This window comes from Bactrocera dorsalis, chromosome 4 (assembly GCF_023373825.1).
Source record: "Bactrocera dorsalis isolate Fly_Bdor chromosome 4, ASM2337382v1, whole genome shotgun sequence".
Taxonomy (NCBI): Eukaryota; Metazoa; Arthropoda; class Insecta; order Diptera; family Tephritidae; genus Bactrocera; species Bactrocera dorsalis.
This window is the reverse complement of record NC_064306.1, coordinates 28485703-28500849: the sequence shown is the minus strand read 5'-3', so window position 1 is coordinate 28500849 and position 15147 is coordinate 28485703. Positions and strand designations below refer to the sequence as shown.

Genomic DNA, 15147 nt, shown 5'->3' with positions numbered 1-15147 from the left:
TATAACAAATTATTAAAATGTATTTAATTAGTAATTAATTAAATAAATAATACTTAAAAAAATATATTTTTGTTTTGATATCTTTTTTGATTACTATACAATAATTAATTAATTATAATTAACTAATTAATACTTAATTATTTAATTAATTTTTTTATTCGTATAAATTATTAAAGCAACGTTATATACAAATTATAAAAATATTTCTATATTGAATTATTAAAATTAATTTAATCATTAATTAATTAAAAAAAATAATAGTAAAATTAATTAAATTATTTAAATAATAAAAAATAACGTACATGAAAAAAACAATATATTTTTATTTCTTTTTTGATGATTATATAACAATTAATTAATTAACTAATTAATTATAATTTACTAATTAATTACTTAATTATTTTTTCGTATTTTAAATAATCAAAAGAACGTTATATACAAATTAAAAGATATGTATATATCAGATTTTTAAAATTACTTCAATTAAAAACTGTATAAAATACAGAAAAAAATATAAAAAAATACTAATAATTAAGAATAATAACTAATTAATAATTATCAAAAAAAATTTTGTTAAGTATTTTTTTCTTATTATTTAATTTAATTTTACCATTATATTTTTTATTAATTAATAATTAAATTAATTTTAATAATTCAATAAACAAAATGATTTAATAATTATTAACTGAAAATTTTATTTTATACATATTCTTTTAATATGTATATAACGTTTCTTTGATTAATTACAATAAGAATAAAAACAATAATAGCTTACTCCTCAATGTTCACTCTCTAAAAAATACTTTTTTAAGTTAGTATAGAACATGTGTTTCCTCTAACTCCAATTTTTTTAATACTTTTCTGAATAAGAAAATCTATTTGTAACCTCTTTGTTACCATTTTATTCTAAACAATAATAAAACATTAATTTTTTCATGATATTTTCATAAAAACACATCAATAAAACCAGATTCATCTATCTAACACCCGAAACACTCAGAAAACTGAGTAATTTAATACCCAACAACACCTATTCTGAGATGATTTAAATGTAATTACCCTTCCATATATTCAATAGAAGCTTATCATGATGACTGACATTCAAAATATTCCAACAAATTTTAAGCTTAAACTGAAAAAGTATACAACAAATACACCAATGTACACTTCAGACTTGAATTTTAATGTCTCCATTTCACCAAGCTATTAATTATGGTCCGGTGCAAAAACTGTTTCAAACACGACCAGCAGACGCCCACTTGTTTTCCTTCAACTTCTTATTTTGGTTTTATTTCTTTTTTCGCAGCAGATTTGCTCACTTTGAAATTCGCTCGCGCGCAACAAGGATATTTTGTTGCAAAGGGTTACTCACTCAGGATATAAAACCTGTAGTGACCTATGGACCTTAGCGCAAGAAGTGACCAGTCAGCAAGGCAAAAACAAAGGAAAAACATAATAAAACAATAGCAACAAAATAGAAAAAATAGCAAAAACTCCTACAGTCGTAACAAGTTCTCTTTGCCATTGTACTTTAATACAAATGTATAGCAACAGTTGCAATTATTCGCAATAACAACAACAGCCTTCGAAGCTACTATTTCTGCCATTTTTTCTGCTTATTTAAATGTTTTGTAGTGAGGGAAGGTATGGAAAAGGACTTTTTTCTACATATTTCCAGCAAATACGTCCTGCAAACCGTGATTCGCTACAATTTCACCAGCTGGTGGAATATACTAAATCGCTAAGTCCATAAGAGTGTAAGCTGAAGTCTAGCTCAAAAAGTATTGATATTGTTTGGGCTTAAGTTTGTTTTCGGCTTTCTCTTCTACTTTTGTTTTAGCATTTTTGTTTGCGGACTTTCACTTTACTTAATTATTTCCACACATTTTTTGTTTTTATTTACCACTTTTCTCTTTCAAAGCCTCAAAAGAGTGAAAATGCATACATAATGCATCCAAGCTTGTTTTTGTACAACAAATCGCAAGGATTATTTGAAAATTATGCAATCGAACGTCATTGAGATGAGCTTAAAGTGAAGTTGCAATTAATGCGTCCCTTTAGCTCAGTGGTAGAGCACTGGTCTCGTAAACCAGGGGTCGTGAGTTCAACCCTCACAGGGGGCAACGAAAGGCGTGAAATGCGTCAGTAATCTTTTAATTTTGAAAGTAATGCAAAGAAAATGCATTATGTAATCTACTTTGTTGCTTTGTTATGTAATGTTATTTATTTGCAAAGTTGAGGTTATGAGGAACATGTGAAAACCGCATATAAATCTGCGATAACTTTAGTCTTCCTGTTGATCAGTTGTAAGGGTAGATAATTTTTCAAAGCGACAAAAAATCATATTAGAATGAAACAAAAATGAAAGAAACAACAATTTATGCGCGATAGGAAACCGCGAAGAGGAAGGGAAGCGGGATGTTTGAATTATTAAGGGTTGAAAACGGCAAAACTATGTGTACGTGAGGTAGAAATTATATTATAAAGTTGTTATTCATCAAAAAATCTACAACTTTTGTCTTTACACCTTTATCACGTGACCTCAAAATGTGTGTAAAATGTTTAATTAACCTTTTTTTCACGAATTTAGGAGCAAACTTCCGTATGTTCTAAACAAACTTTATTTTTTTAGTGTAGAATTTGTAATAAAGGGGTTACATATGTACATACATATATAGGTTTACGGATTTCAAAAATATAGATATTTTTTATTGTCTTATTAAATTCGACAACACCTCCAAAATATTGTCTTAAATTTTCAAGTTGTCCGAGTAATAAAATATTTCATATTTTATATGAGACAAAAATTATAGAAAAAATGGTGTTTTTTACCCGACGAAACCCATGTAACCCCTTAAGAATTCAAAGAGATGAGTAGGAGACTATCTCTGCCGATCTTGTCTTATATCTTACTTTTTTTACAATGGGTTCCACGCCAACATTACATTTTTACACAAGTCATGGATACGATTCTTAAAGATTTGGATAAAGAATTTTTTTCGATTACAACTATTTGAAAAAAATGTCTCGAAATTTTAATTTTTTGGTGAAAAAATGTCTGCCAAACCAAAATATAATTTTCAGTTTTTTTCTCAGTCCGAGTTCTAAGTTAAAGTTTTAACTAAAACGCATATTTTTTATGCATATGATCATAGATGCTCCTGTAAGGAGTTATTCTGCCAACGAAAAATCATATGAATTTTCTCTGGCATATGCTTTGATACCAAATATATACCCATTATCTAATTTATATATGCAGAGTCGTTTGCACATTTGTAACAATAAACGTACATTCTAATAAAATATTATCATTATTTTACACATTCAACACCAAAAATGCTCAATTCTATTATTTTAGAGTCCTCTGATGCAAAACTGTGGTGAAACAGGGTCATCTCGAATGAGTACACACCAACGAAAAGCTACGTTCTCGACCATTCTGAATTTTCTCTATGACAGAGAACGTTTAATATATATGCGTGCGACTACATACATATTTGATTCACGCTTTAACAGCGATTGAGGGGTTTTTAGCAATGTCTATGAGACATAACATGTGAAATGTAAATAAAAGTATGTACATAATGTAATGAGCAGCGATAAGTTATTATATGATTAGAAGAAGATTATATGATTTGAATTCGCGAAAGCGAACATAAATACTATCTTTGTTAATGTGAAAATAAAGCCTATTTTATGTAAGTTTTGAATATAAAATACAATTATATGTACATTTACTTCATAACATACATATGTATTTCATTAACAATATCATATAGTTATTATATACAAAATACATATGTATGTTATTGTGACAAAGTATACATTAATATAAATTTGATATATTAAAAATTATACATATAGGCATTTCACATTAACATATGTATTTATGTTCGCTTTCGCGAATTCTAATCATATAATCACATGTATGTATATTGCCCTGCATTGGTTCTCTTTTATTTACATTTACATGTTATTCTCATAGACTCTAAAAACCCCTCAATCGCTGTTAAATGTGGTGAAACTCGCTCATAATTTGTCTGTGGTGAGACTCTTCCATCTCTGCCGAGTTAGCCAAAAATATTTTTACGTTCTTCGCGCCGTGAATTTTCTCTATGATATACGTTCTCTGTTCACACAATACAAAGCAAAGCAGCACAAAACTATAGCCTACTTTTCTGCGCATGATTAATGCAACTCTCAAATCTAGCTGCAAACTGCATTACCGACAAGAACGACCTCGAACTTGATACAATAACACAAGGACAACTGATTTGAATGCCAAGACTTGGTTTCTCTAATGGCAAATGAGGTGAGCAGAAGCCACACTACACAATTAGGCACTTGCTTCTATTTAATTTCAAGAAGCTTGCGCACGCAACTAACGTTTATTCAAATAATTGCAAAGGACTTAAAACTTATACCAAATACTAAAAAACATAACTCAACTGCAAGGGCTTGTTCGGGAATTGAACCCGAGACCTCTCGCACCCGAAGCGAGAATCATACCACTAGACCAACAAGCCGATGTCACCTCGATCGTCAAAAGCCGCAAATCACAGCTGCCGAGTGAGCCGACAAATGTGCGAAAGTGATGAAGCATCGAGAACAAAGAATCCCAAAGAATACACACGAATCCACATGCATTGTTGTTGCTTGCTGCTAAGCTGGCGGAGCATGTGCAAAACAAGCGCAACGCAGCGCATTGGAAGCGAGGCTAATTTTAGTGCTGCGATGCGACGAATTGCGAAATCAGAATTGAAAAAAAAAACATCGCAAGTGAAACGAGAATCATAAAAGAGAAGTGGGAATATTCGAAATGATACCTCGTATTTGACTGACTCATTAGCCTGCATTGTGTGTGGAGCAGTTTTTTGTGCTAACTTTTCGCACACATCTATGTACATATGTATGTATGTATTATCCAGCCTACTAACTAAAATTAGCAAATAAACTTGCTCATTATGCTTTCTTTCTACCTCATTACACACACATTCTACATTTGCCTGCCTTCTACCGGCTTTTCACTGCTTTACCGTGTTTTTAATTTTTTGCTACGTTTTTTGCGCTCGTTGGCCCCATTTAACGTTCTGCGGCAGCGCACATGTTTATAGAATACACAGCCTATGCTAGATAAGAACAACATTCGCGCTCGAACAGCAATGCGCATATCAGCACGAATGAGACAGCGTGTGTGTAGTGTTGTTGTCTGACATGTGTCAGCATTTATATGTGAGCCTCTTTAGCTCAGTGGTAGAGCACTGGTCTCGTAAACCAGGGGTCGTGAGTTCAAACCTCACAGGAGGCATGGTTTCAAAATTTATAATTTTGTTTGAATTTTTTAATATGAGGAGGAAATTAAGAATGTTTGGAAAGAGAAATATATTAATTTAAAACTTAAAAAGTTGATATTATAAAGTAAGTCTGAAGTATTAGATATTAAAATAATAATATAAGACTTAATGGTTGCCAATTATGATTCTGTAATTTTTTGTGAGCTGAAAAAATTTGTTGTGACTTTTTACCGCCAATAAATATAATAATTTTCATATTTTCTTAAAAGAAGAAAAATATAAAATTTACAAAATTGCAGCGTTTTTAAAGAACAAAGTTGAATTTTGTAGATTGAATCCAAATTTTGGTCCTTTTTGGAATGTTTTTGGTCTGCCAAAATTCAATATTTGATCAGATCAGATGAAAAAACTGATAGGTAATTGTAAAAACGCAAAGAAATGTTCAAAGATAGAATTTTTTAATCATAAAACCATTTCGTGCTTTAGAATTTTGCAGTTTTTCTTATGGATTTTTAGCTTTTTTAATAAGTTTTTTTTTTTCAATTTTAACTGATTTAAAAAGCCCAAAAAATTTTATAATATTGAAAATAAAAAATTTTAAGTTTGACATTACTTTTCATTACATTATTTAATTTCAAACAATCTGTAGTTATTGAGCGTTTGGAAAGTCGGATTTTCTTTCGATGTCTTTTTCAAAAGTCTTTTTCACTTTTTAAAAAGAGCACCCAAGATTTCTCAGGTTCCATTGAACCGTTTTACCTGAAATTCTAGAGAGTCCTCATTTATAGTCTTGTCTATGCTTGGAACCATCCATATTTCCGAATTTCACTTCGTTATTTTTTAAAAATTTGAAACAGTCAAAAAAGTGATACAATAATTGGTTTTTTTCAGGTAGTCGTCATTTCGAGAAAATTTATTTACATTTTTTTTTCGTAGAACCAGACATTACGACATTATTTTAGTTTAATAATTTTGTTTTTTGAAGACATGACGCGATCTGAACGACCTTAGACCTCTTCAACTGAAAAAAATATTAAAAAAGTGAAGCATAGGATTCTTGAAAATCGTCAGGCAAGTGCTAGAAAGATGTCAAGAGAGCATGGCAACTCTCGCGAGTCCGTTCGAATGATTTTGTTGAATATTTTGGGCGTGAAACGCGTTCTTGCTCGACTGCTTCCGATAAAGCTGATTTTTTTCCAAAAAGTGTACCGCAAACAGGTCTTTTTGGACACGCTTGATCGTGCAAATTTCAATTCCAAATTCACGGAGAGCCGAAGAGACATGGAGGAAAAAAAAACGAGTCAAAACAGCTCAAAAATCAAGGTGATACTCATTATCTTTTCTCAAAATTCGTGGTTTGGTGCATCATGAATACTTTCTGGAGCGAGAGACGATCAATAAGGAGTTCTATTTGGACGTATTGAGGTGTTTGCGTGAGCACAAAAAATGAAAATGGCCGAAATTGTAAAAGAACAATTCATGGCTTTTACACAACGATAATGCACCATCGCATCGAGCCACGACTTAAACCGATTTCAAAGCCAAAAACGCAATGAATAATGAAAACCATTCATCAACCACCGTATTCACCAGATTTGGCTCCGTGCGAATTTTTCTGGTTCCCCAAACTGAAATTGCCGCTCAGTGGAACCCGTTTTCAGTCGATCGAAGAGATAAAACAAAATTCGCTGAAGGAGCTGAAGGTCAAAAATGCTTATGAAGTGTTTTGTGGAAAAATGGAACTGGAAAAATCGGTGGCATACGTGTATTACATCTGGTGGGAATTACTTTGAAGGCGACAAAATAAACATTGATGAGTAATTAAATATTTTGCGTTTTATTTACAAATTTCGGCTACTTTTTTGTGACAATGTATATCAAAAGAAATTTATTCCTCTGAATATTTCGTTTATCGCAGCCCTACTGTATCACTCAAAAGACACTAATCGCAGGTGTCGCTTCTAATGACAATTTAAATGCCTCGAAAATTATTGCCGCACAAACAAAGGAAGCTTAAATGCTTAAATTAAAGTTAATCTATATTTTTTTAAATGAATTTCCATTTTGTCTTACACAACACCGGCCGCAAAGTCTATTTAGTTAATGAAATATAATGATAAGGGCAGGCTTTAAAACGAATTTATAATACAAAAAATAAGTGCAAATGTACATATATAAATTGTACATGCTAATCTTTGGAGATCACTTGATTTTGGTGTGCAAATCCCCAGAGGCAGTCCGGCAACATTTCTAATAAAGTGGCAGCGAGCGGCGTTTGTGTGGCGGGAATGTGCAGAAATGAAGCCGTCGCCGACATGCAATGCTTATTTAGTACAGACACTTGTTATTGTTTTTGTTAATATTACCGGTTTCGTTTCACACCTGTCAGTTCATTAGCGCGCACACTGGAGCTTTTAAAAATGTCTTTAATGCTCTAATTAGGGGAGTAGCCGACAAGCAATGAATTTGCGCACATTGAAAGAACGCTACCCATTTGGGTATTCGATCACTGGCGACAAGCGCGCCGTTTATGAGCGCTTACATATGTACATAGCGCATAGCTACACACATGCCAACCAGCGCAAGACTCATAACTGACTAATTAACTTAACCATTTTGGTCGATTTATGAGACGCGCGGCGGCACGGTGTGTGTGTGTGTGTTTGCGATTGCGTTGAAATGCGAGCGCGCGCGCACACACCAGCAATTTTGGCGACCATGTGAGTGAGTGATGAAGTGACAAGGTGGCAAGGTGGCGATGTGAGTGAATTTAGTGCCAAAGTTGTACATTTTAATGGTTAGTAAACACTAAACAAAGCGGCATTAGGTGATATAGAGCATAGAGCAAGAAATAGTGTGGTTTATTGAGTTTTGTTGTTCTTGTTTTTGTTAAAATAAAAGAAAATAATAGTTTTTTTGGTGACGAAGTAGCGCTAATGGGCAATTAAAAGCTGAAAGGCAAACAGACTGCGCGGCTGGCGCTATATATCTTAGATACCTATCGCGCCGATCTATATTAGACAAACCGCGCCACTCACACATTTCGTGCAATTAAATTTAATGGTTTGCAGTTTCGCGAAAACCGAAAATCACCTAGAATTTTTAAATTTATCAATATAATTTACCGAAAATCATTACTTAATTGCTGGGCCAGCGCTCGAAAGCGCGTTCTTTTCTACCTTGCCTTTGGCGCTGACTTATTATCTTTTCTACTACGCGCGACGTTTTTTGCCACTTGACGCTCAATTAAAGTCTATGACTTGAGGTAAACGATCGCGTACGACTGGCTTGACAACCGCCATGTTTGCGCTTACGGAATTCGGCGCGCGCATTTATCTTTTCGCTGATTTGCGCTTTGATAGCGTTGCGCATTTTGCGCGCCTTTAAAGCGTCGACGACCAAAAACGAATCAAAACGCGCGCAGCTGTCAAATACGCGCGCCCCCACAGTCTACACAAAGTGTGACAAGCCAGGCGCCACGCCATAGTGGAGTAAAATGGCAAATGCAACAAAAAAGGTTAAGGCGCTTCGGGCAACCGCTATAAAAAACAAGTAATAAAGTTGCTACAACAACACTGCGAGGCGTTTGAGTAACTCATATGTGTATATGTATGCATGTAGGTATGCTGATTTCCTTTCGCTGTTGTTAAGCGTTGAACGCGCACTTTTTGCTTTGTGTGTTTGGGAAAAATGCCCGGAATTCCTTGTGTGGCACGCGATGCACTTGCAACACGAAAAGTGCAATAACAGTAATTCTTTCGCATACTTTTTGTCTGCAACTTTCTCACTGATAGCGCGTAACCGCTGGTATAAACTCCACTTCCACATTTATGCGCTGTTATGCAAAGCACCGCGGTGTAGCATACTTTTCGGCGCGGGACTTATTTATCGTGTAACTTTCTGTGTTCATAACGCATATATTTTGACTTTATCCTTCGATTGCACATTTACCGCAGGGCACCAGCTGTAGTTGCACTATCTGCCAATATTGATGGGTGTTTATTGCTGCGGTTTGTCTGGCAGATAAGGTCTCTACGGTTAGCGTGGTACATACTATATATATCTATGTACATGGTTCGGATAGAAACGCGTAAATGTAACAAAAAATACTTTTGAAGTGAATGCTCAAAAAATGAGTTAAAAAAATCACAAAGCTAGATCCGCTATTCCGTTTCGAAAATAAAAGGGATATGGAGTCCAAGACAATGGCATATTGGTTTTAGAATTCTCTAATGTTAAAAACTTAGTTATATTAAGTAGGATCTTACGAAGTCTTTTAGGCAGCTACTAGGTGTGTGAAATCTAATGTATTATGAAGTGCTAAGGAGACACCAATGGAAAGACGTTAAATTAATTAATTTACACAGACGACCTTATTGCGGTAGCAGGGACCAAACACCTAGTTGATGTCCGGTCAAGTGCAATGATTACATAAACCGTCTGCGCCGATTGTTCTCCTCAATGAGTTTGGAAATGGCTGAGCAAAAGGCAGAAGAAGTCTTGCTTAGAAGTACTAGAAAAGTGGAGTAAAGTATATCCCTCATCATAGGGGAGTGCGAGATTCATTCACACCCAGAACTAATATATATGGGAGTAATAATAGTCTCAAGGCTCAAATTTAAGAATTCACTGCAGGTAAAGCGAATAAAATCCATATCAAGAATGATGACAAATAAAAGCTTAATAATATGGTAACAGCGGTGGATATGGTCTGTAGGATACCGGACATCCATTCATAGATCGACAGACAACATGGGAACCTGGATGTCCACCTAACCCAAAAACTAAGTGGACAGGGTTGCTTTAGAAGCTACCTCTATAGATTCCAGCACGGCATTAGTCCGAATTGTCCGACGTCTTCAGACTGCTTTGAAAGCCCTGAGGATATATCCTTTTCTTGTCTCGCTTTTTTAGTATATGAGAAAAACTTAAAACTACACTTGGTGGTAATTTTACGGTGGAGAATTTGACGATACTCATGTGTCAGTCCACAGAGAATTGGAAAGCTGGCAACCTCAAACATGACAAAACTTACACATATAGAGCACAGTAGGCGTCCGTCAGTCCGTGACATAAAGAAGACTTAAATGTCTTATCACGCCCACGTAGTAATACTTGAGCAGGTGGTTCCGTGGGAGACTGGGTTAGTAGTAAGTTCCACACTCCAGCTTTTCCTTCCTTTAAAATCGGGAATCAAATCAACATATGTGTTACGCAGTTCTTAAACATAACCTTAAAATATAAAACTGCATTTTTTTAAAGCAGGGCGAACTCCCATATGCAGTACTTAAAGATTTCGGTGTTGAAAGTAATACTCTTGCTAAGCACTTTGCTTCTTCAAATGGTTTTCCTTTTCTGGGGAGCTTATTAAGCGATTAGATCAGTCTGGAGCTCTTAAAAAATCTACAACTTCAAATGTATTCTCTAAATTAGGAATAAAAACTGAAATTTTTACTTTCGAGCTTTATTCAACACGTAAGTTAGGAGTTAGGTTAAGAGGTCGACCCTAACAAGGATCTTACTTGAACAGTTTATAACGCCAGTCATTTGTGTTAACTAAAAAAAACTTCTATATAATGGATCATAAGACCTTTACTAAACGACAGAGCGCTTTGAGCCTATAACTTGTCGGGACGGCCAAAGTCAGTGTCGGCTATGCTTCCTCGTTCACTAAAAATAAGACCTTCGAGAAGTTTTATCCTAACTCTGTCTGAACAATGGCGGAGATAGTGCCTGGATCATTTTAGTGTGCTTTAAGCAATAACCAAATCGACTTTTAGAAAATCCCAGACAGTCTAATTTCGTTTAGAGTTTAAGTTTCATAAATGCCTTTCTCAAGAGCGTTTTTAGTGACAATATACTCCAGAATACAGGAAGAAAAATTCTTATAGTAGGAAGTTTATGTTCATTCAAGCTTCGAATTTCGCTCACATTCGAGTGAATTGAGTGAGTGACTAACACTAAAAAACTCGAAATCAGCTTCGAAGTATCACGCTGAATTTTTAATAAATTAAATTAAACCACAAATCGCTTGTTTATGTTTGCTTTACTTCTATAAATTGTAACTGTAAATAGTAAATCACTCAAACGTTTAAATAAATAACTCACTCATACATGACTCAATACATAAATAACGCGTAACAATTAATTCCAATGCCAATGGATATATGGTAACTAGCCATAGAAAATCCTAAACATCAAAACAATGCCACGAATGCGGGTAGCGACAGACAAATTCAAAAATCCATAAATTTCGGCATAAATGGAAAGTAAATTGATTAGAAATTTACAAGCGTTAGAAAATACAGAAATAAAACGCGCCAGAGAATATTCACTTTTTATTGTTATGAAAATCAGCGCGCGGCTATTTGTACACAACACACACATATACACGTTCACATTACACATACATGTTCAAATTGCACATACACATTCACATTACCAATATACATACATATAAAAAATCATAAAAGCATATTTGTGAGTTTGTATGGGCGATTATGTCCAAATTGAGCGGCTGGCTGACCTAGCCGGGCAGGTGTGATGTGCTTTTAGTGGCACAATGTCCACGCGCACAATGTTGTTGTTGTTTGAGATAGAGGGTATGATTTCATGAATATTTTTAAATTTCCATTTCAGCGATGAAATTGAAAACAAAAGGCTATGCTCGATGCTAGTGGCAACAGTGGCGGCGAGCAATGGAAAGCAATGTCGCTGCAAGCAAACTCTCATATGAAGCAAATGGAGTCTAAAAAAATATGTAAAAATTTGTGAGACCGGTTCGATAAGGCACTGAATGCTTCCGAAAACAAATAAAATCTTCGAAAGGCCGTTATATATTGCAATTTCCGATATTTTATTGCAATGTATTGGAGCTACTTAGTTTATGGGTGGACTTATTAAAGAACTTGAAATCAGTTGCTTGTTTCGGGGAACTTCTCTTAATGAAGGCTGGAACCCCCGTGTTGACTCTGTCTTTATTCGGTAGAATACCCATATGCTTGACTCATCTCATTGGGATCTTGTTGGTGAAAGATCAATTACAAGTCTTCTTTGTTCGTTTCGAAACATATTTTACCACATGGTTGGAAAGCCACCCGAAACCTTGTTTCCAAGTGTTCTTTGGACTTTCTAAACCTTTTTTAATTTGTGGCGGCAAAACCATCAGAAACACTCTTAGTTTTCGCTCATTTAATATTACTGGAGTAGTGTATAAATTTTAGCCGTGAAGATTCTCAAAACGCCTAACCTCGCTGTCAATAGCATCGAGTGTATTTGTGGTAAGACTTGTATGGGTGCTAGGCCACAGCGATATTGCGGGAAATAGTAAAGTTGATGAGCTAGCAAGGAAAGGCACTCTAGGGGCGCTATCGGTATAATGGGAGCGGATCGGTACTCCCATATCCTCTTGTGTTCTACTACCAGATAACTGGCCTTTGCGGAATCTTGGTTACCGCTGGGCCATCATCGGTGCAAGCGCTTTCAGAAAAGCCTTTTGGTGATTTTACTGGAGCAGTGCACCCGTGAAGAGCTTCGTTCTGCTCCTCAAAAAATTCGATACTATTTCAAAGGGTTTAGTAAGGCATTTCTTTAGTTTCCTTTAGTTTCGTTAATTCTTTTGCCAGCCTAACGATAGTTAGACACAGTACACAGTATGTAGATTATTGGGAAGGGGCCACCACTAGAAGGAATCAGGACTTTTACACTAATTTAACAAGCCCTCAGCATGATGAGAACACTTTTCCAAACATAAGTATGGTCTTTATAGGGAAACTCAGATTATTATTTAAGTTTTTTTCAGGGCGGTTCCTTTGTTTTTAATAAACGGGGTTTGTTCAATGGTTTCTAAGCATAATTGAACAAGGTCTCCTAGGTTTTTAGGATTTCGATTTGTTTCAAAAAATATTTTCGGAACAAGCTAGGTGTCACAGATCACAGGTATATAGCAGTTCTCTTGCTTCTTCACTAAAAAAAAAATACCACCCAGCCTTTGCTAACCAACCTCGTACTTGCCATAATTTTATATGAACTCACAGATATGCAAAACTCTTGGCCAAGTTTGGCCACACGCGACCAAACCAGCTTGGCGGCTCTGGGTGTGGAACAGCCAAATTGGCCGCTTGACGGAATTCGTTGATGTTTATGGAATTGAATTTTTGGAGCGCGGCGGAACTGAAAGTGAGTTGGCATGAGAGCGCAGAAACGCCGAATGCGTGAACGACTGAGCGGCAGAGGGAGCGAGAGTGCTACTGCCCAATTGGTTCTAGGAGTTCAGGATGCGTGGAAGTTGCGCTGCCATATCGAGTTACAAACGATTTCCGCCGCGTTAAATTTACATAAAGTGATTTGATTTGATTTTGATTGAATTTTTATGAGGCGCACACAATTGCTGCCGCCACCAAACACAAACTCACATTACGCGCCGGCGGTGGGCATCATTCGGTGTATTTGATGGCAGTCAGTCAACACAGCGAACTAACTGTTGAACGGTAGCCACGGATGGACGACGCTGATGAACAATGCGCGCGATGTGTTGGACGCGGATATGACAGCGGTCTGCAGAGTGTGGAGGGTCAATGGCGGTTGGTCAACAAAAGGAAAGAAATTAAATCGAAATGCCTAAAAAGCTATTTGCAACAGACTGCCACGAACGACTGACTGACTTTCAATGCTGAAATGTTTGTTAACAGCGCGCTATTTGTTTGGTGTTGTGCATTTTCATTGGCATCGTATGCGCAATTATGGATTAGCGAGGCATCGGCTAAATGAACCAACTGCGATTCAGTACTATTGGCCTATAAACTTATCTGCTAGACACACAATGTTCAATATTATTGCGCTCGTTTTGTATTTGGCGAAGCCAAATTGCGGCTGTTTTGCAAATTTTAGTGCATAATTTATGCAACAACGCACTAACGGTACTCAATGTGATGGAAATCATATTTCGCTTCATTTAGAGTAGTGTTGTAATCGATAAACAGCAGCACTTCCTTGACAGTAATTGAGGTTATGTTGATCATAAATTGTTCGGATACAATGACAAATTTTAAATGGTAGTCGAAAAAGTTTTTTCGTTTTTCGTCGACGAATGTCGTTGCAGTGGTATATCTCCAGTTCGTGTAGCAAACAACGGTTCGCTCGTTTGCGTTCTGAAAATTTCGATGTGAAAGATTCATCTCGCTCTGGTCGACCTATCGTTGAAAAAGTCGATGAAATTATGGAAAAGATTGACCAGGACCGTCACATAAGCGACCATGATATCGGTAAGGAACTTAACTTCACCATTACACAGTTTTCAACCATTTTAAAAAGGCTGGCTACGAAAATAAGCTTAATATTTGGGTACCACATGAATTATGCAAAATGTTATGGATCGAATTAACATCCGCGATTCTTTGCTGAAGAGGAATGAAATCGCACCATTTCTGAAGCGAATGGTAACAGGAGATGGAAGTGCATCAATAAAGTGCGAAAAAAATCATGGTCCAAGCGTGGTGAAGCTCAACAAATTGTCGCAAAGCCAGGATTGACGTCTCTAAAGGTTATGCTGACTGTTTGGTGGGATTGGAAGGGAATCATACAGCTGATCCAGCATGGTCGAACGACTGATTCCACATTTTACTGTCAACAACTGATGTGGTTGAAGCAAGCAATCGAAAAAAAACGCCCAGAACTGATCGACAGAAAGGGCTTCTTCTGCCATCAGGACAACGCTAGACCGTACACATCTTTCTTGACTCGGCAAAAACTGGGAAGCTTGGGTGGAAAATTTTGATACATTCACCATATAGTCCTGACTTTGCAACATCGGACTACCATTTGTTTGGGTCACTACAGAACTCCCTTAATGCAA

General features: G+C 35.8%; 1 protein-coding gene and 3 non-coding genes across 4 annotated transcripts in view; 2 read left to right on the top strand and 2 right to left on the bottom strand.

The window, feature by feature from the left end:
• The window catches only part of LOC105225008 (zyxin), a 192142-nt gene that overhangs the window by 13032 nt on the left and 163963 nt on the right, over window positions 1-15147 (bottom strand). The gene's annotated exons all lie outside the window — the stretch shown is intronic.
• On the top strand, window positions 2052-2123 carry Trnat-cgu (transfer RNA threonine (anticodon CGU)). The gene has a single exon. It is a non-coding gene; the product is annotated as a tRNA-Thr (tRNA).
• Window positions 4455-4526, bottom strand: Trnap-cgg (transfer RNA proline (anticodon CGG)). The gene has a single exon. It is a non-coding gene; the product is annotated as a tRNA-Pro (tRNA).
• Trnat-cgu (transfer RNA threonine (anticodon CGU)) lies at window positions 5237-5308 on the top strand. Its single transcript has one exon. It is a non-coding gene; the product is annotated as a tRNA-Thr (tRNA).